The sequence below is a fragment of the Lissotriton vulgaris genome, chromosome 4_1, assembly GCF_964263255.1.
Source record: "Lissotriton vulgaris chromosome 4_1, aLisVul1.2, whole genome shotgun sequence".
NCBI lineage: Eukaryota > Metazoa > Chordata > Amphibia > Caudata > Salamandridae > Lissotriton > Lissotriton vulgaris.
Genome location: NC_141691.1, coordinates 1,263,001,099 through 1,263,023,511, shown reverse-complemented (window position 1 = coordinate 1,263,023,511; position 22,413 = coordinate 1,263,001,099). Strand labels below are relative to the sequence as shown.

General features: G+C 39.1%; 1 protein-coding gene across 2 annotated transcripts in view; it reads left to right on the top strand.

The window, feature by feature from the left end:
* Positions 1–22,413, top strand: part of LOC147723120 (rho GTPase-activating protein 28-like) — a 1,353,671-nt gene that overhangs the window by 261,425 nt on the left and 1,069,833 nt on the right. The window contains exon 2 of one of the 2 annotated variants that reach the window (XM_086965470.1): positions 1,905–1,996. The exons of the other annotated variant lie outside the window; for it this stretch is intronic. The gene's annotated coding sequence lies outside the window, so the exon portion shown is untranslated. The remainder of the gene's footprint in view (positions 1–1,904; positions 1,997–22,413) is intronic. 2 annotated transcript variants of the gene reach the window in all.

Sequence of the window (22,413 nt, the reverse complement as noted above, 5' to 3'; positions counted from 1 at the left end):
CACAGCCTCCGGTTTGGGGGTAATTTGCAGCTCCTGATGGTGAATACCCACCCCCTACTATGGCAACCACACACTTTCCGATACTTAAGCATCCCCATTCATCATACCACACAAGATCTCATTGATGATAATCTGAAAAGGGCCACCGGTTCCCTGCATCCCCAATGAACGTTCTGGAGTCCCTATCCAAAATGGCGAAGCCCCCACACCTACTATATTATTTCCACAACCTCCTAGTGCATGTGCCCCGCATTACTTTCTGTACGCTACATAGTATGTTAGGGAGCTTTGGAATAAGTGCCAACGCTTGTTTGCATTGCACAAACTCCAGCTTTCAGTGGATAAAGGGGGGCTCGGTGCCCCTAACTTCCCAAGTTCATGTAAATAAAAATAAGTGTGGACATCAGAATCATTTGCAACAGCAGCTTTAAAGCAAAGGACAACCACCAATTCCCACAAAATATGGTAGATTAAAGAATCAACAGGAATATTTTACATATGTCCTTTGTAAGGTTTCCCTCATACCCAAAGCTTTGTGGTCGAGCAGTCTAAAGCAGTGTATTGCTTAGAAAACAGAAGAAACTCTCACTAGAATGCACAGTGGTGTCAGAAGTACTATCATCACCTGAATGATGAGTATTGCAACCACCTTCAGATACAACAGGTTCAATGTCCTCAGCACATTCTGGCTCCATCTGCTTCCTTTTAGTACCTTGAGAAGCACTATCCTTTTGTAATCACTTCAGCAAACTCATTTTCAGCACATAGAATGAATTTGTATTTGTATTAAACTAATGTCTGACACTGACAACCTCTCCCCATTCATTCTCAAGGTCTGACGAATCCTAACGCAGTGAAATGGAAAGATAGAGAAAAAATATGGTACTTTCATCTGCAGTGATGAGATGCAGACAGTGTAAGCTGACTTGAGAATGTGAAGGCTGGTACGACGTGATTATGTTTCAGGCACACATTCCACCTTGAGAAGAGCACATTATCCAAGCCACACATGACAATTACAAAATAAAAAGGACAAACAGAAAGTCACAACTGAGTATATGTGTGGCAGAATTGGCAATTGGAATGGAAAGAAATATGTGCTGATTTAAGGGTGAAAATAATACCAGTGTTGAGCCAGGAACATTGTTGCAGAACTCTGTTAGGTTGTTTCACATGTAACACCATCACCTCTCTCACAAACTCCTTGTAGTCAACACTACGACCACAAAGGCAAGCACACTAGCATAGGGAGATAATATTCCAGCCACTAATCAACTTCGAAGTCTCAAATTCTGCAATACATTTTGTTAAAGAATAGCAAATGTGTCATTATGCCACCTACCTGGATCCCAGGTGATTCCAATGGGTCGGCAACACTAGTTCCTGAATCTTCTCCAGACTTGCTCTCAGTGAGGGAGATACTGTTCCTGTGAAAAATCCTAGGGGGAAGGGGGTTGTAATGGGAGAGCGTGTGAAGTAAAAAAATGCAGTGACTCGTCTACTCAACCGCACCATTGCAGCAGGCATTCACACCACTCTGATTAATGGTACTAGCAGATATGTAATCTATAAACAAACAAAGAATAAGGCTTTAGTCTTGTATTAGCTATATCTTTTAAGGTGTCACCTCACGTCAGTTCTTTTTTAGATAGTCCCTAGACGTTCCTTCATCAAAGTTCCGAAACTGTAGTATGAGTATGATTACATCATCAAACCCACAAGCTAATTTGGATGGGATTAGGTTCACTCAAGTCCTATATGGCAGAACCCTGCCAAAAGAATGTAGAAGCTGAATAAAAACACTGGTTACCTTGTCTTCAAGCACAATGTTGCGACTATGCTCAGGCATAGTGAAATCAAGTCTGTTAATGCGCCTCTCCTTTTCTTCTTGATTTTCCATCCAGGTGCGAGACTGATGAAGGAGTTCCTTTGCGTTGAGGGCGAAGTGGAAAGGACAAAGGAGTTGCAAGACAGAGTCCTGGAAGTTGGGAAACAGGTAAGTGGCAGGCAAAGAGGCTACGCAAGGGGGAGGAGTGTGATTGGTCTTGAAATAAGACAGCTTGTCATTGTTCTGTCCGTGCGTGTTAATTGCACAGTTTTAGAACGTTCACAAAGGTTGCATTCTAATTCTTGGTAGCAAGGAACAGTGCAGATAATTACCTTGATGAGGCTGCCTTTTAGAAGGTGTTTTAGAATGTTCACAAAGATAGTGTTCTAATTGTCAATAGCAAGGAACAGGTGCAGGTGGTTAATTTGATGAGGCTGTCTTCTACAAGATACCTTAGACTGTTCATTAAGCCTATGGTTAACTTGATGAGGGTTGTCTTCTGGAAGTTTCACGTTTAAGTTATCTATGCCTGTTGATTGACACTTATTCTGGTGGATTTTCTGGATGTTTCCATGGCTCCTAAAACCTGACCTCACATATGCATGGTAGCACAGTTGTAAAAGCTATTAAGCCGTTTAAAACAAACAGGGAATACTAGCTGTCGCTAGCAATTATCAACAGCATGTAATATGGTCAAAAGTCAGAGTACAAGACATTTTTTCATTCATAAGTGTTGGGGGGAATGATAGGAATCTTGCAGGTATATTTTGTGATAGGCAAGAGAGGTGGGCTGTGACAGGAATCCTGACAAAATGAGTCCTGCACGCCAATGCATGAGGGATGAAGGTAGACAACAACCTGTAAAACATGTTCCAAACATTCTTGATTATTCAACCAATATTAAGTCATGTAAGTGCTCTCCTTCAGTGAAAGTGCACATAGGTTTCCTATGACTACATCTTCATAGTTCATCAAGTTTTGCTTGACCTCATGAGACTTGTAGTCCTGTTTTCATGATGGCACATATGGAACTGCAAGTCCCAGAATGCTCGATAAAAATATGAATTAGATGTTCACCTTGCTGGGCCCATCTGTACCTACAGCCTCTTTGCAACCCCCATACAGAGGCCTTATCAAAGAAACAAGAGGCCATACAGGGATAAAGCGCCTCCATAATGCTCTGCTGCACTTAGCATATGTCCATGTAGTACCCAAACCTCAGCATTCCTGGTTTGAAAATCCTGAGGTGAGCTAAACTTGTCCTTGTGTAATTGCCCAGCACTGGGACTCAGGAAACGTTACATAAGACAATAAGGGTTGCAGGGTGTAGGAGTCACTCATCATCCATAATGGTATGCATTATGTTAAAAGTGCTTGGTCTGCAGAAACACCAAATCAGGTTTTAAAATGCAATGCAGTGGTTGGGGTAGTCATTACTAATATTACTTTTTACTACCCAAAGAAATCCCTTTTAGTGATCTTATCATAACGAAAGAATGAGAAAAAACAATAGGGCTCTAAACCTGTGGTTGCAGTTTGCAGGCAGCTCCTTCATACTAGTTTATGGCTCACTGTGCTATATTCGGAATGAAACTTGTGGACTGAAAATAATACACAGATATGTGTGATAAAAACAATAATCTACGGGAGCTGACTAAGTGAAATACAAATATGTGATCTGCATGCTACACAGTGTGTGGTGCAGGCATATTGGCCTCTATGCTAATTTATGATGAGTCAAAACATGGAACATGATGAATGTGCTTTCTACTTGCCCATTAAAAGACCTGTAAATTAGAATCCAAGGAAGCTCTTCAGAATGAGGAAAAATACCTTTTTGCAAGACCGCCTACTTCTAAATAAAAATGAGAAAAGTGAACGTATACTTTATCAAAGATAATGCAATGCTTTCCAAGGCTGATGCAAACACCGCTCTTAGAATGGTCACCTCATGACAAGGTCTTCCGGACCAAGGCATTTTATGACCCAGAGCATTCTGAGTGTGGCCGTCTAGTGGTGCTTTCAACAAACTAATGGGGCCAACACAACTGGTAGCAATGACGTGCTGGAGAAAAGATTGGAGCTTTAAAGAGAGTGCTTGATGATAATGGAGTGAGATGGCCACACACGTCAGATTGTAGCATTTAAAAGGAAGGATGCACATGCTGGGGTGGGTTAGGGCAATAAAGAGGTGGATTCACATGCTGGGGGAGTACTGAGGTATTAGAGGGGAGGGGGCATGTGCAGGGGCATATTCCAGATATTGGGGCATTACTGCCTTAGAAGTGTTGGGGTACCTGCTTGGGTAGATTATGGTATTAGAGAGATGTGGGCACCTACTAAAGGTGTTTAAGCCACGGGGGAAGGGGTGTTGTGCTGGGTGCTTTACAGAATGATATTAGAGAGGTGGAGTTGTGTGTTGGAGTTATTACGCCATCAGATGAGTAGAAGGCCAGTTTTGGGACCAACAGGGTGCTGGGTGGAACACAATTCAACAGTCCCTATGAACTCAAGTCCATAGCTCATACTCTGATGGTTAAGTGTACACAAAGCAGAACCAGCACAAACTAGACACTGTAGGGCAAGTCAGCAGCACTTGGCGTGTCCCCCAAGGTGATGTTGTTGGTCACAAGTCTGCGTTGAAGAAGTCCTACTGATTGCCACTCGTAATTATCTGTATAATCATTAACACTGTACAAACAATTATTATTTCTCACTTGATAGAGGTATTCATTCTATTGGCCCATAAAGCATAAAAGCCTGAGTCAGCTTTGCAAGAATTCAACATGTGGTCTATATTACAACAAGGGCCCAAATCACAAAGAGCCTCCGCAGTCATAGAGGAGGCTCCGTAGTCATGGAGGAGGCTCCGCAGTCATGGAGGAGACTCCGCAGTCATGGAGAAGGCTCCGCAGTCATGGAGGAGGCTCCTCAGTCATGGAGGAGGTTCCGTAGTCATGGAGGAGGCTCCGCAGTCATGGAGAAGGCTCCTCAGTCATGGAGGAGGTTCCATAGTCATGGAGGAGGCTCCGCAGTCATGGAAGAGGCTCCGTAGTCATGGAGGAGGCTCCGCAGTCATGGAAGAGGCTCCGTAGTCGTGACTCAGAATCAGGCCCAACTGTTGCCCTCAATGAGCTATCTACCTGTCTGATTCTAGTTTTTCAAATTGCCCTGAAATGCCGCCTTTTGAGCGGCTCCTACTTCACAAAATAGCTCATGCAACACATAATTAGCATGCAAGTGCCACAACGAGCAAGTGATGATAGGGCTTTCCTATAACCTCTTTATGAACTGGTGGTTCATGGTGTGGTAGTGCAGGGTCATTTAGAGACAGCACATTTTAATTTGAAATTGCCTCTAAATTTGAACAGACATGCCATTTTACTGATAAAACTATACAGTACGCAAAGGATAGTGTGTGAAAATCTGGTTCTAGCGCGTGGAACAGTCAGTTCATCATGGGCACGAGTGCAAGGAAGAAAATGAATCCTCTAGCCCCTGTTTGATCTGTGAAATGCGGCAACAATCAAGGTTGAATGGTCCCTTCAGGCCTCTGCGCCCTGGTGCCACTGCACCTGTTGCACCAATGGATGCTACGCCCCTGGTTCCAACAAATATTTATCTTTTGCGCATCACCAAGTAAAGTATCTTTGTTTGTTTTGATCCTATTCAAATATTTCACCATACTTGAGAATTTCTAATTGACTATTTCATTTGTGCTTTCTTAACTGTTATTTTGAATCCTCCTTCAACCTTCCCAAAACACTCTCATCCTGTTGTGAAAGAAAGTAAACTTTCATCAAAATGTTAAAAGAATAAGCAGCAATTTGTTAGACAATATCGCTTGCCATTAGCCTTCTGTTACAAGTAGACAATATCGCTTGCCATTAGCCTTCTGTTACAAGAAAAGAAAAGAAAACTGAAAGTCGTCTTTATTGCTCTGTCACCTTCATGTCACCAGTAAGGTTATTTTTTTTTGGGAAGGGGGGGGGGGAGGCGGGTGCTGCAGTACCTCCTCATGCCCCCCCCCCCCCACACACACACACTCATCCTATTTCCAGAACCTATGCTACTAATTGGAAAAGGTGAACAACTCAACCAAAATGTGGAAAAAATAAATCAGACCACAAAAACACTAGAGATTATGCTCACAGAGCACCGGCATTGGCCTTGCTGAAAGTGCGCAAGTCTATTTTATCTTTTCTAATCCCCTGAAGACTGCTGGGCATTCAAATGATCTCCACAGTAGGTGATAGGTGCACGGAGGTTCCAGAAGCTACAGGAATTAAGGGGCATATTAACAAGATGTGCGTTAATAAAAGCACATCGCACATTTCCATATTGCCGGCTATCGCCAGATTTAATCGCCGTGATAGCGCGTAATTATCAATACGCAACACGTAGGAGAAATTAAATCCGGCGATAGTCGTCAATAGGGAACATTAGCGCATGAAAACAAGCGTTGTTTTCACGCGCTAATGTGTGCCTTGATAATATGGGGGGGTGGATTCAGCTTTATGATCCACACCCCCATGTCATCAATGCCTAACACCTGATCAAAGCAGGCGTTGGGAGACCTGCGATAAACGAGTTTATCGCAGGTCTCCTTCTCCCAACGCCTGCCTTGATAATAGGGTGTTAACACCTCCAACCACATTTTACATGTGGTTGGACGTGGGAACGCCCACCCTGCATCCCATTAGCGTTATCTATCGCCTCCAGCGCGGGGCGATAGATGACGTCAAGAATGCGTCTCTAACTCAGGTTAGAGAGGTATTGGGAATAGTGCAATAAAAAAAATGCGTTAGCGACTTTAAAAAGTCGCTAACGCATTTATCGCGGGCTTGGTAATATGCCTCTAAGTCCTTGGTCCTGAATGGCGCTGGGTGAATGAAAAGCCAAGCTGCAGCAATCCGATGCTGGCTTCCTTGGTCCCGGATGGTGCTTGATGCAGGAATTGGGTCCTGGCTTAATGGATCACCTCCTGCATCATTGCAGTCCTTGGTGCTGGAGATGGTACTCATCAACCTGGCTGGCACTGGCAGGAATCCTGCTCTGTAGGTTCTGCTCCTGTCTGTCTCCTTGTCAAGGATGCTCGCTGATGTACAGACAACGAAGGAAGGGAAAGTGTCGAAGTGCCACCAGAATAATGAATCGCAGACCAGTCTCATGAGGTGATGGGTTTATTCAGTACAATCTTCGTAGCACCAGGAGCAAACATCAGATAAACGTATGGTCCACATTCAAAAAGTCACATTTCACCTCGAACTTAGAATGACACTCCATGCGTCATTGCACGGGCGCTGCCGCATGTAGATAGTGCATGTAGTGATTCACCACATCTCCCTCCTTTCAGCGGCAAATAAATTACCTTAGAAAAATACTAGACTGATAAATAAATATACTATCATGCGCAATACCAATAATATACAATTAATGCACAGAGCAAACTGCAAGAAATCACTTGTTATGGATTAACTAAAAAAAAGACAAAAATAAACATTCGTCACAATACAAATGTACATTTTCCATGCCTATGTAAATAATAATAAAATGGCAATTTTAATCCCCGAACCTTGCTGATTTTCTGATTATTCTTTTTTTAACTCTACCATACTCCTAGGAATTCCCCACATCTCCGTTCCGAGCAGGCATACTAACAAATTCCTCGCTGGAGTGATTTCGATCAGAGTTCTCTCTGGCATCTTTGTTGTTGCCCTTCACTACTCTAGACAATTTCCACCATTCATGCCCTTTGATTTTGGTCGCATGTCCACTCACTGCTTCCACTCTAGTTGGCTCTCCAAATTTGGAGTGGCCTTTGGGTACATAAACAGGTTCCTTTGTGCTAACCCAGTCTCCAAACCAAATTTTGTCACTGAATTCACCAATGCCATGCTACTCATCAAACTGCTTGTTCATCTTTGTTAGCATGACTTCAACTTTAAGACGAATATCTCCATCCATGTCCTTCTCATGAACCAAAAGGGATTGAAATTCCTTTAACAAAGCCGGACACACTTCACACAACCTCTCATCACTTCAAATGGTGTCTTTCCGATTGCAGTAGTATGACAAGTACTATGGGAGAACAACATGCTATCCATCGCCAACCTGTTTTATTTTTCACGGCCCATTGCACACACTCAAATAATGATAGACTTATCTTCTCAACTAAACCATTGGATTGTGGGTGCTATAATGCAACTTTCTTGTGCACTATTCCTCTTTTTACAAAAAAACTCCTGCATTTCTCTCAATACAAATTGTACCTCTTTATCGGATACCAACTCTCTAGGCAGACCCTGACGTCCAAAAATGTTGTTGAAAAATGAAATTACAGTGGCTTTGGTTGGTTCCTGAACAAACTCTACTTCCCACCATTGGCTTTAATAACCATCTGAAACTAAAGCATGCTTGTGCCTAATTGACAGTTATTTGAAAGGTCCTATGAAATCCACTGCCAATTTTGACCATGGTCTGTCCAGTAACTTCATGGGATAGAGTGGAGGTGTTACAGTTTTCAAAGATTTATTACTTGTAGAACAAGTTACACACTCACAGACAGTTTGTTCTATTTCATTGTCCATGCTAGGCCACCAATGAACAGAACGTACATTTATTTTTGTGAAAGTTTGACCCAAATGGTCATCATGACCAGACTGAATGGTTTTATGTCTTAATGACCTGGGTGAAATAAACTTGACTCCCCTCAAAATTATGTCCTCCTTTTCCAGTGTCAATACTTCTGCAACCTTAAAATATGGCCGCAAATCAGACAGTAAAGACCTTTCCCTAGGCCAACCCTTGACAAAATATTTTTTCATCATTTTCAACACATCATCAAAAAACTACGTTTTTCTTAAGCAAATTCCTGATATTTTCCATCTTATCCTCGAAATTCCTTATGAACTTTGCATAAAATTCACAAACCCCCAAAAAGGATGATATTTGTTCTTTGCTTGTTGGCACAGGAGTATTGATGATGGCATTGACCAAACCATGGCGTGGGTCGACCCCTTTTTGAGAAATAACATGTCCAAATATTCAATACTTGATTTAGCGAATTCACACTTTTTAAGATAGGCAACTATAGACACTTGCTGTAATCTTTCCAAAACTGTACACATTATCTGATAATGTTCCTGTAAGTCTTTCGCAGCAATGAGTATATCTTCTTGAAATGCGACAACCCTTTTGATCACTTTCAAAACAGACTCCATGATTCGTTGGAAAACAGAGGCTGTGGAAGCTAAGCAAAAAAGGCATATTCTTATACCAAAATGTTCCCACAGGAGTAATGAAAGCAGTAAGGTGCCTGCAAGATTGCTCCAATTCTACCTGATGGTTAGCAAAAGCTCAGCCAATCTTGCTGGACACACTTTTTATTTATTTATTTTTAAGTTTTTATATAGTTCTGGCTGGACCAGGATGTTTTAGAGCGCTTTACAAAGTGAGTGTAGTACAGGCAAAACACAGTTGTACAAATTGTGGATTTCACGCAGGTTGAGTTACAAGGTACAGTTAATATAATACAATTAACAAGAGTCAAGTTGGTGAGACATAGTAACAAAAATACAATGAATACAAGTAGTCAAGATTATATACAATAACATGTAGATGGACGGGAGGATAAGTGGTAATGGGTGGTGGGCGGGGAGGCGTGGATAGGGTGAGTGAAAGTAGGCAAAGGGAGGGAGTTAAAGACTGAGGGGAGGGAACATGGAAGGGGGGTGAGAAAGGCGGAGGAGGTGAGAAAGGCGAAGTTAGGGAGAGGAAAGTATTAAGAACCCCAGTATATGTTGAGCAGGTGCAGTTTGAGGTCTTTTTTGAAGCTGATGTATGAGAGGTTGCAGCGCAGGTCTTTAGGGAGGCCGTTCCAGATGGTGGGGGCATTTCTGGAGAAGGAGAGGAATTGCATAGTTTTCTTTTTGGTCAGGGGTGGGATAAGGAGAGAGTTCGTGCTACGCAATGATCGAGAGCAGCCTGCTTTGTTGAGTTTACAAGTGAGATACCGCGCGGTCTGTTGATGAAGGGCTTTGTGCGTGATGCATGCAATCTTGTAGGTGTATCGGCCTTCTACGGGTAGCCATTTAAGGGTCTTAAGGGCAGGGGAGATGTGATCGAAGAATTTGCAGTCAGTGATTAGTCTAGCTGCTAGGTTGAGCACAGGGTACACAGACAAAATATCGAGTTTTAAATTCTGATATACAATTATATCGAAGTTTAAATATCGAAGGGACATAATATAGAAGGTAAGTAATACTGACACTCTTAATATCGATATTAGTAATATCGAAGTTTTAAATATCGATGTCAGTAATATCTAAGTAAATAATTTCGATGTTACTAATATTGATTTTTAAATAAATGTTGTGTATATTATATTGTATTTATTATGTTTTATAATTTATCTTTAATGTAATTTAGTTAAATGTTGTCTTTTAGTACTGTAGCGGGTTATGGGTTTTAAAGGGGAATAGGGTGGGTAGTAATTTAATTATGTTAAATTAATTATTAATTAGTAGGAATTATTAATTAATTAATTGAGAATAATTTTTAAATAATTTTAATTAATTGAATAATTGATAAATATGTTCTGTAGCGAGTTATGGGTTTATAGGGGAATAGGGTGGGAAGTAATTTAATTATGTTAAATTAATTATTAATTAGTAGAAATTATTAATTAATTAATTGAGAATTATTTTTAATTGATTTTAATTAATTGATTAATTGATAAATATGTTCTGTAGCGGGTTATGGGTTTATAGGGGAATAGGGTGGGAAGTAATTTAATAATGTTGAAATAATTATTAATTAGTAGGAATCATACATTAATTTAAAATAATTGGTAATTATATTTAATTATTTTGTTAATTATTTGTAATTAATTGATTAATTGATAAATATGTTCAGTAGCGGGTTATGGGTTTATAGGGGAATAGGGTGGGAAGTAATTTCATTATGTAGAATTAAATATTAATTAGTAGGAAGCATACATTAATTTTTATTAATTGGTAAATAATTTTAATTAATTGGTAATCAATTTTAAATCATTCATTAATTGATAAATGTGTTCTGTTGCGGGTTGTGTGTTTATAGGGGAATATGGTGGGAACTAATTTTAATGTAATTAAGTAATAATGAATTAAAAATCATTGTTAAGTTAATTTTATAATTGTTAATTATTTATTAATTGGTAATTAAATATTATAAAATGGTATTTTTTAATGATTATTGTAGGTTACATATATTTAGCTAATCATGTTTTTAATAACTATGTATATGTATTGTAAATGGTTTATATTTATTTAATAGATCATATTTGTATTATTAAAAAAAAAAATGTATAAGTATGTTATTTTAACCCCTACGCTATCCAACACTTTCCCTACTGTTGCACTCTCTGGAGTGGGAATAGTAATTTTTACCCCTGCGCTATCCAACACTTTCCCTACTGTTGCACTCTCTGGAGTTGGAATAGTAATTGTTACCCCTACGCGATCCAACACTTTCCCTACTGTTGCACTCTCTGGAGTTGGAATAGTAATTGTTACCCCTACGCTATCCAACACTTTCCCTACTGTTGCACTCTCTGGAGTTGGAATAGTAATTGTTACCCCTACGCTATCAAACACTTTCCCTACTGTTGCACTCTCTGGAGTGGGAATAGTATTTGTTACCCCTACGCTATCCAACACTTTCCCTACTGTTGCACTCTCTGGAGTTGGAATAGTAATTGTTATCCCTACGCTATCAAACACTTTCCCTACTGTTGCACTCTCTGGAGTGGGAATAGTATTTGTTACCCCTACGCCATCCAACACTTTCTCAACTGTTGCACTCTATGGAGTTGGAATAGTAATTGTTACCCTACGCTATCCAACACTTTCCCTACTGTTGCACTCTCTGGAGTTGGAATAGTAATTGTTACCCCTACGCTATCCAACACTTTCCCTACTGTTGCACTCTCTGGAGTTGGAATAGTATTTTTTTATCCTACGCTATCTAACACTTTCCCTACTGTTGCACTCTCTGGAGTTGGAATAGTAATTGTTACCCCTACGCTATCCAACACTTTCCCTACTGTTGCACTCTCTGGAGTGGGAATAGTAATTTTTACCCCCACGCTATCCAACACTTTCCCTACTGTTGCACTCTCTGGAGTTGGAATAGTAATTGTTACCCCTACGCTATCCAACACTTTCCCTACTGTTGCACTCTGTGGAGTTGGATTAGTAATTTTTAACCCTACGCTATCCAACACTTTCCCTACTGTTGCACTCTCTGGAGTGGGAATAGTAATTGTTACCGCTACGCTATCCAACACTTTCCCTACTGTCGCACTCTCTGGAGTGGGAATAGTAATTTTTACTCATACGCTATCTAAAATGTATTTAGCTTTTTTACTAGTATTATGTTGTTATTATTTGTTATTTATGTGATTATTTTATGTATATAAAAGTATTAGTAATTTATTATATTTTTATTTGTTTATAAGTTATGAACATAATTAATTTAGAGTTATTATTAATGAAAAAATAGATTATGTATTATATATTTATTAATATTAATTTGTATTACATTATGTATTATTTTTAAATATTATAGTACATTTTTAAATATGTTTATTACATTTATAAGTACTATTTTGTTAATATTAGATTTTTATTTTATGAAAAAAACGATATTTTACATAAAACGATATTTTTGTCTTTCTATATTTTTTTCGATATGTTTGTACTTACCTTGTTAATTTTTATTAATTGGTAAATAATTTTAATTAATTGGAAATTAATTTTAAATCATTCTTTAATTGATAAATGTGTTCTGTTGCGGGTTGTGTGTTTATAGGGGAATATGGTGGGAACTAATTTTAATATAATTAAGTAATAATGAATTAAAAATCATTGTTAAGTTAATTTTATAATTGTTAATTATTTATTAACTGGTAATTAAATATTATAAAATGGTATTTTTTAATGATTATTGTAGGTTACATATATTTAGCTAATCATGTTTTTAATAATTATGTATATGTATTGTAAATGGCTTATATTTATTTAATAGATCATATTTGTATTATGAATTTTTTTTTTTTTATAAGTATGTTATTTTAACCCCTACGCTATCCAACACTTTCCCTACTGTTGCACTCTCTGGAGTGGGAATAGTAATTTTTACCCCTACGCTATCCAACACTTTCCCTACTGTTGCACTCTGGAGTTGGAATAGTAATTGTTACCCCTACGCTATCCAACACTTTCCCTACTGTTGCACTCTCTGGTGTTGGAATAGTAATTGTTACCCCTACGCGATCAAACACTTTCCCTACTGTTGCACTCTCTGGAGTTGGAATAGTAATTGTTACCCCTACGCTATCCAACACTTTCCCTACTGTTGCACTCTCTGGAGTGGGAATAGTAATTGTTACCCCTACGCTATCCAACACTTTCCCTACTGTTGCACTCTCTGGTGTTGGAATAGTAATTGTTACCCCTACGCGATCAAACACTTTCCCTACTGTTGCACTCTCTGGAGTTGGAATAGTAATTGTTACCCCTACGCTATCCAACACTTTCCCTACTGTTGCACTCTCTGGAGTGGGAATAGTAATTTTTACCCCCACGCTATCCAACACTTTCCCTACTGTTGCACTCTCTGGAGTTGGAATAGTAATTGTTACCCCTACGCTATCCAACACTTTCCCTACTGTTGCACTCTCTGGAGTTGGAATAGTAATTGTTACCCCTACGCTATCCAACACTTTCCCTACTGTTGCACTCTGTGGAGTTGGATTAGTAATTTTTAACCCTACGCTATCCAACACTTTCCCTACTGTTGCACTCTCTGGAGTGGGAATAGTAATTGTTACCGCTACGCTATCCAACACTTTCCCTACTGTCGCACTCTCTGGAGTGGGAATAGTAATTTTTACTCATACGCTATCTAAAATGTATTTAGCTTTTTTACTAGTATTATGTTGTTATTATTTGTTATTTATGTGATTATTTTATGTATATAAAAGTATTAGTAATTTATTATATTTTTATTTGTTTATAAGTTATGAACATAAATAATTTAGAGTTATTATTAATGAAAAAATAGATTATGTATTATATATTTATTAATATTAATTTGTATTACATTATGTATTATTTTTAAATATTATAGTACATTTTTAAATATGTTTATTACATTTATAAGTACTATTTTGTTATTAGATTTTTATTTTATGAAAAAAACGATATTTTACATAAAACGATATTTTTGTCTTTCTATATTTTTTTCAATATGTTTGTACTTACCTTGTTAATTTTTATTAATTGGTAAATAATTTTAATTAATTGGTAATTAATTTTAAATCATTCATTAATTGATAAATGTGTTCTGTTGCGGGTTGTGTGTTTATAGGGGAATATGGTGGGAACTAATTTTAATATAATTAAGTAATAATGAATTAAAAATCATTGTTAAGTTAATTTTATAATTGTTAATTATTTATTAACTGGTGATTAAATATTATAAAATGGTATTTTTTAATGATTATTGTAGGTTACATATATTTAGCTAATCATGTTTTTAATAATTATGTATATGTATTGTAAATGGCTTATATTTATTTAATAGATCATATTTGTATTATGAATTTTTTTTTTTTTATAAGTATGTTATTTTAACCCCTACGCTATCCAACACTTTCCCTACTGTTGCACTCCCTGGAGTGGGAATAGTAATTTTTACCCCTACGCTATCCAACACTTTCCCTACTGTTGCACTCTCTGGAGTTGGAATAGTAATTGTTACCCCTACGCTATCCAACACTTTCACTACTGTTGCACTCTCTGGAGTTGGAATAGTAATTTTTAACCCTACGCTATCCAACACTTTCCCTACTGTTGCACTTTCTGGAGTGGGAATAGTAATTGTTACCGCTACGCTATCCAACACTTTCCCTACTGTGGCACTCTCTGGAGTGGGAATAGTAATTTTTACTCATACGCTATCTAAAATGTATTTAGCTTTTTTATTAGTATTATGTTGTTATTAATTGTTATTTATGTGATTATTTTATGTATATAAAAGTATTAGTAATTTATTATATTTTTATTTGTTTATAAGTTATGAAAATAATAAATTTAGAGTTATTATTAATGGAAAATATATTATGTATTATATACTTATTAATATTAATTTGTATTACATTATGTATTATTTTTAAATATTATAGTACATTTTTAAATATGTTTATTACATTTATAAGTATTATTTTGTTAATATTAGATTTTTATTTTATAAAAAAAACAATATTGTACAAAAAACGATATTTTTGTCATTCTATATATTTTTTTCGATATATTTGTACTTACCTTGTTGGGGATAGGATTCCTATATTTTTGACTTCGATATTTTTGTTCCGATATTTTTGTATATCGATATTTGTGTTATCGATATTTTGTCAGACATTCGAGCACAGATTTGATTCGTGCTAGGTGAACATTTGGGGTTCCAGAGAGGATAGCATTACTATAGTCAATTCTTGAAAGGACTAGGGATTGGACAACAGATTTGAAGCCGTTGGCTGGAATGAAGGGTTTAGTTTTCTTGAGGTGACAGAGCTTGAAGAGCGCTCCTTTTGCTGAGTTTTTCATGTGGGACTGAAGGGTTAGGTTGTTGTCAATGGAGATACTGAGGGATTTTACTGAGTTAGTTAAGTAGAGCGAACAGTTGAGGGTTTAAGTTGAAGATCCAAGTTTGGATAGGCAGAGAGTTGTTTTTAGGAGAGAATAGAATGATTTCTGTTTTTTGGCGGTTGAGTTTCAGATGATTGGTGTGGAACCCGGATTGGATTTTTGTGCAGGCTATTGTTGAGGTGCAGAATATCAGACTGGGATTTAATCTTATAGTAGAGTTGGGTGTCATCAGCATAGAGGTGGTTGTTGATTCTAGCTTGTTTTAGGATGAGGGTATGGGGTTCCATAAAGAGGTTAAAGAGAGCGGGGGAGAGAATAGATCCCAGAGGGACACCCAGGAAGACAGGTGTAGGGTTTTAGAGGCAGTTAAGGATTTTGATTTGTTGTGTTCTGTGTTGGAGGTAGGAGGAGAACCATTTGAAAACAGGACCATTAATGCCAAAACAAACTTTGAGGGTGTTGAGTAAGGCTGGGTGGTTAGCGGTATCAAACACGGCAGAGAGGTCGAGGAAAATAAGTAGGCAAGTCTCACCATTGACAAGGGAGTGATGGATGTCATCCACAATTTTAAGCATGGCCGTTTCAGTACTACAGCCTTTTCGGAAGCCAGATTATAAGGGATCCAGTAGGTTAAAAATATCGATGTATTTATCTAGTTGGAGCAGAGCACACTTTTCCAGGGCTTTAGAGATTAGGGGGTGGATGGAGATTGGGCAGAGATTGTTAGGGTCCTTAGGGTCGGCATAGGGGTTTTTGAGAATAGGAGAGATTTGTCCAAGTTGGAGGTAATCAGGGACACAACCCGTGGAAAGGGAAGAGTTGATGATAGTAGCCCAAAAATGTGCAATGATATGCTTAAGTTCGAGGACAAGTTTAGAAGGAAGAGGGTCATTAGTGTGTGAGGACGGTTTGAAATTAGAAATGATGTTAGAGACATCAAGCTCCGTTATGGGGTGGAAGTTATGCCAGGAGGCATTGTTTTTAAGTTGTAGATAGGGCAGGCAGTAATCAGGGGGTAAAGTGGCATGAAGGTGGGAGGATGAATCGTGGGAGCTGACGAGGAGGGAGAGTTGGTAGTGGAGTCAGCATTAAGGGGGGGTGGAAGGGATCTGAAATGTTGGGAAGTATTGATCTAATGTGGTGCTTTTTCAGAGAAAAAGTTTGCAATTTCTTCACATCTGACGGTAGTGGTTGTCAGCATGGCTTGGGCAGAGGATGTCTGGATTCGAACAATGTTGAATAGCTCGCTGGGTCTATTTTTGGCCCAATTAAGTTGAGTACGAAAGAAGGAGGCCTTTGCAGGGAAAATGTGTTTCTTGTATGTTGATCTAGCAGATCTGAGTAGGGCAAGATGGGCGGGAGTTGGGAGTTGTCTCCATGTTCTTTCTAAAAGTCTAAGTGCGTGTCTTTCGTTATTGAGATTGGATTTGTACCATGATTTGGATGGTATGTTTCTTATGGTTTTTGGTTTGTTTGGGGCAATCTTGTCTGAGATATCAGTGACGGATGTGTTATAATATTCGGTAAGTTCATTGGCATTTTGTGAGAGAGGGGAGAGAAGATGTTTTGCTTGGAATTTAGACTCCAGTTCACCAGGAAGGATACCGTTGAGATTTATGAGTCCATTTCTTAGTTTTGGTGATTTTGGTGAGGGAGGGAAGAGCTGAGGTGGTGATTGAGAACAGTCGATGGGGATGATGTTAGAAAAGGAGGCCAAGTCATTGTTAGCAATGATGACATCAAGAGTGGCCCCCTTAGTGTGGGTTGAAGAGTGGCAAAGTTGTTGGAGGTCACTGATCTCAAAGAGATTTGTAAGGAGGTTCATTGTGAGGTCAGTGGGCTCATTCCAGTGAAGGTTAAAATCACAGAGGAAGAGATTTTTTGAGTTAGAAAGTGAGGAGTTGTTAAGAAGGTCAGATAATTCCTCAGTGAAGGCAAGGGGATCGGCAGGAAGATGGTAGATATTATGAAGTCAAATTAGGGTGGACCCCTGGAACTTAAATTTGGGTTCAAGGTATTCCAAGGTAGCACGGTCAGAGTTCTTGACAAGGGAGAGTTGGAGTTCATATTTAAAGATTATAGCTAGTCCACCCCTTATTCTCTTAGGGGTCCATTATGATGGCGGGTGGACAAAGTCCTCCCGCCACCATAACAGAATGCAGGACCATCCGCCAGGGGTGTGTCGTCCCGCACCTGCAATTAGGATGCCATCGCCACTGTGGCATTTCCTATTCCCAGCATGGTGGGCGGTGCTGTGAGCCACAATGCTGGGAATGCACGTTGTGCATTGGCATGCACAATGTGAAATTCACCGCACAGTGCCTGCCACCTTGATCATGCCAATGCAGGGGGTACCATAGGTACCCCCATCTGCACCCCCCACCTCCCCAACTTCCTGGAGTCCCGCTACGGGCCCCCAAAGGCAAACACTGCATGCCTTTCCATGGCATATTTTTTGCATTTTTTCCATGTTTTTCCGCCCGGTCTTTGAGTCGACCAGCGGACGGACCTTCTGTCCACCACAGACCCCCCAGCCATCCTAATATGGTGGGGGGTCTTTGAGGTGTGGATGGCAGGCAGATCGCCCCCGCCGGCCCGGCGGATCGCCTGCCATCCTAATGGGCCCCTTAGATCTGTTGTGAGAAGTTGGCCTGGCATATGATGTCCACTATTCTAGTGGGCACCTTGCACCAGTCAAAACGACCCTTATTGATGGTGGGTTTAAAGTCAACCTTTATAGAAAGCTATCCTTGTGATAGCTGTGGAGAGCAGCCTTCAGGCTAAGACTTAGAGGCGAGTTAAGTAAGTTGTTTTACCAGTTATAGTCTCTTGAATGATCCAATGAAAGCACACTACTCAAGGTATATATCAAATATATATGTATTTATTCTAAACACAACCCCTCTGGACTGTTTATGAGGTCAGAGGTGAAAGTACAATACAAGGAACTTAATTAGCCTACGATAAGTTGCACAGTATACGTTATGCCCTAGGGGCCTCACAAACCATATACTAAAATAGTGGTATAAGAACCACGTGAGGGTTAGAACTGCTGGGGCTACCAGGAAACACCCAAGGTAGGGACACAGGAGGCCCACGGGGGATGCGTGCAGTGTCTATAATGGGTGTACTGGCTGTGGGATGGAGAGCGGACCAGGGACAGGGACGGGAACTTTCTAGAGTTAGAACATGAGGCTTGGAATGGTAGGAGGGCATGAGGGGAGTGGGGAAAGACGACAGCGGCTTCCAGGAGATAAGTGCCATTCGAGGGTGAGAAATTTGGGCCAGGAGGGGAGCATTAACAGGTTCCAGGGAGGGAAGCCAGGCATTAGGAGTGTGGCAAGGGATGCGACTGTCATTGGAGGGTGTATGGGTTTGAGGGGCGGAGTTTGTTGTTGAGATGTCAGGAGGAGGGAGAGACATGGGAGAGAGGGGGTTGGTTGGAGGTAAGGGTATGGAGATAGCATTGGCAGTTGGGATATCTTGGGGGTAGGAAAGGAGTCGAGGGGGAGGGAGAGAGCGGCTGGTTGTAGAAAGGTTAGGAAGATGGGGAATGATAACCAGGGGAGGAAGCCACAATGACTAACTCTTCTCTGATGCTAAAAGATACGCTCCCAAACTTATGCTTGAAGGTACCACATTTTAGGCACTCAATGCACCACTTCACAGGCGATGACACGTGCAGAAAGTGCACATAGTTAATCACCACAGAAAGCCATTTCAAACTGCACTTTCGAAGGGCCTTCTTGCCTTCCTGCCATACAGCGACCCAATTTGTGAAGTCACATGTCGTGTTGACGCCACTGTGGCTCATCACCGCTAATGTGAAATAGTAATCACATCAACATGTGCTAGAGAGTAGAAATGCTGTGCATGCTCACATGATGTCAATTTATTGTCAAAATCCAGACAGGTGGGATTGAATAGTGGTACTCTGCTTGGTCACATAAGTGTTCCAGTACTCACAGCGAAAAATACGTTTAAAGCACAGCATACTTCGTTACAGCAGCTGCGTTTCTTTTTACTCTACACACATTTCTTTCTTTCACAAAGTTGTGTAATGAAGAGGGAGAAGTGCTCTGGTTCGTCTGTGACTTATACTGGAACTGGAACCCAAAGCTGGGTCAGAGCCACAGCTTTAGTCCGTGCCAACCTTGAGCCTTCAATTGCTATAGCGAATGCTTAATTTGGAAAAGAATGACTTAGTAATACATGTGGGAGGGACCGGGAGAGTGTCTGCAACAATGGGAATCCTTACTACTAAAGGGAGGTGCTTGGGGAGGAGCAACAAGAGGTTTAGGTGGGGCTAAGGGGGTGGAGGCTTTGGGAAGGACGGCCCCCCACACACATAAGAGTAGGCCTTTTGCTATTCACTATCTGCACACCTAAAGTTAGTACAGAAAAAAAGGACCTAAAACAGTAGTAAATGTACTTCAGCTCAAATCTGGAGTCAGTAAAGCACCACACATGGCCAACCACTGGTACTGCAAAACCCTCGCATAGAAAATAGTGGAAGCACAAACCGAACATAGAACCCCTTAAAAATATTGTCAGTTGTTTTTTACATTTGTTTTGACTTTTAAAAAAGATATATGAACTGAATTTATTGTTAAAAATACACTTTTAAATAATAAATTAATACTCTTGTACAGTAAAATATTTTGATAACTTTTTAAATTCTTAAATACATATAAAAATGTTTTGGAAAATTATACCATTCATGTAAATTAATTATATACATAACGTTTTGTGATTTGTAATACATAATACCTAAATCTAAATATGTTTCTTCTGGTGGGGTTTCTAATAAATATAAAACATAATTTTATTTTATTTTAATAGACAAATTATATACATTTATAATTAAAAATAGGTTAATTGTGCTGGAGCATTTTTATTTTAGTTTGTATTTAAAATAAACAAATTACCTAAATATATAACATTAATTTACATTAATATTTAACCTAAGATATTTGACATATTATTTTAATGTTTAAGGATTTTTTTTTCATGTTCCCTATTCTTTGCCATAGGGAAAAGAAATTCCTTCCTGGTGGTGGAGAACTCTACCTACATCTGAAAAGTTGGTAGAAGTCACTTTGTACTATTAACTTTATATTGAATGAAACATTAAATTAATTTAAATATATTATATTAGAGGAACATTTATTTTCAAAGTAAAATGTTTGCATTTACTTATATATTAAACATTAGAAAAGGTATGTATATTTTTCATTTAAATAATTAAAAAAAATGTTACATTTATTTTTAAATGAAGGCAAGGTTAATAAAATAAGTAATTACAAATTAATATTACATTTTTCATTTATGTATATATTTGTTAACATTAAATCAAATTTAGACATATTTTTAAGGAGTAAAAATAAATGTATTTATTTTAACAATATTTGCATTGTGTTTCTATTTTAAGGCCAGGCCACCATTATTTTATATAAAATGGTGCTGCAGTACCAGAGGATGTCCTTCTATAATACAGTACAATACAATTCAATGCAGTATTGGCATGCAAGAGCACTCTCCAATGAAATACTAAAAACTACAGTCAGTGCTGGTGGGCAGCACATCTGTGGCTAGCATTCAAACAGTTATCCATGAGGAGACATACAGTACCTTAGTTTTGAAAAATGAACGGCGCAAACATTATCGCCGCTTTAGCGTTTGGAAACTGTCACTAAAGCGGCGATAAGGGGCTTGATAATATGCCCTAGAGAATTCCAATAGAAGCACAGGTTCTGGTGTCAAGGACATCAAACCTGGCGATAATGTTTGCGCCGTTCTTGATAATATGGCCCTATTGGGTGATGCCCAGCATGGAGACACATCTAGAAATGAATGGAGAGTGCCTCAACTCCGTTTGGTTTGGACACGAAGTTATCATGACAATATGCTGTCATGGTGATGAGTTTGAGTTGGCCCTGATATAAAAAAGAATAAACATGTTTACAAAAAAAATGTTGCAGTGGTGTTCAATTATACCTTTTAATAAATGCATCACATACATGATTGCCAATTTCTATGAGCAGCCTTATCATCCTAAATGTAAATGTATACATAGTTAGATTATTTAAAATAAATGGGGAGGCTCGTAAGGATTATTTTGAACTACTACTCATCTGACACCTACTCCCAGCCAGGAAACGAGTGACAAAAGAAATTAATGATGGCCCATTACGGGGTGTCTCACTGTCTCTCTGTTTTCTCACTTAAAACAGGGGCCAGTTTTCAGCACAATGCTCATCTTGAGTAGTGCCTAACCCGCAAAACCCTCCCCGTGGCCAATTCAGCCCTCACCAGGGGTCCAACTCCTGAGTTTGAAGACCTCTAGTTTATAGAGCATCCTTTTATGATTAACTCCAGTGCACTCGAGAGTGCAGTTTCTTTTCCAGCATCCCTCTTTGTTGGCGAATGCTCTGAATCAACGCCCTTCTGTGCTAGTGTCATCTGCACAAGAGTACAGGATGTCTATGAGCTGTGTGCTGTTTCTTTAGAGCCATGTTTCCCCTGCACCAGTGGATGCCGTGTCCTTCAACATTTCCACACAACATCTACAGATTTCATATCAGTATTTAAGCGTGGCCCGCCCCCACGAGCACTGCCCTTCTCACTTTGGCCATGATCCTAGCACTGATGCTGCCAACTATTAGTCATTAGACGCCACCCCTAGACCTGTGAGTAAATGAATCAACGGGCTCCCCGTTGGATGTGCAAATCAAATTCATTGAATTTGGCCTTGCTCTGGTGGTAAATGTGTCTATAGATACGTTGGTCATGGGTTTTAAACCGAAGCTGGAAAATCCTACTTAAAGTATTATTTTCCATCAGGTAGGTATAAAGTTACTTAATTCTTAAACATAAATTAGATGGCTGCAT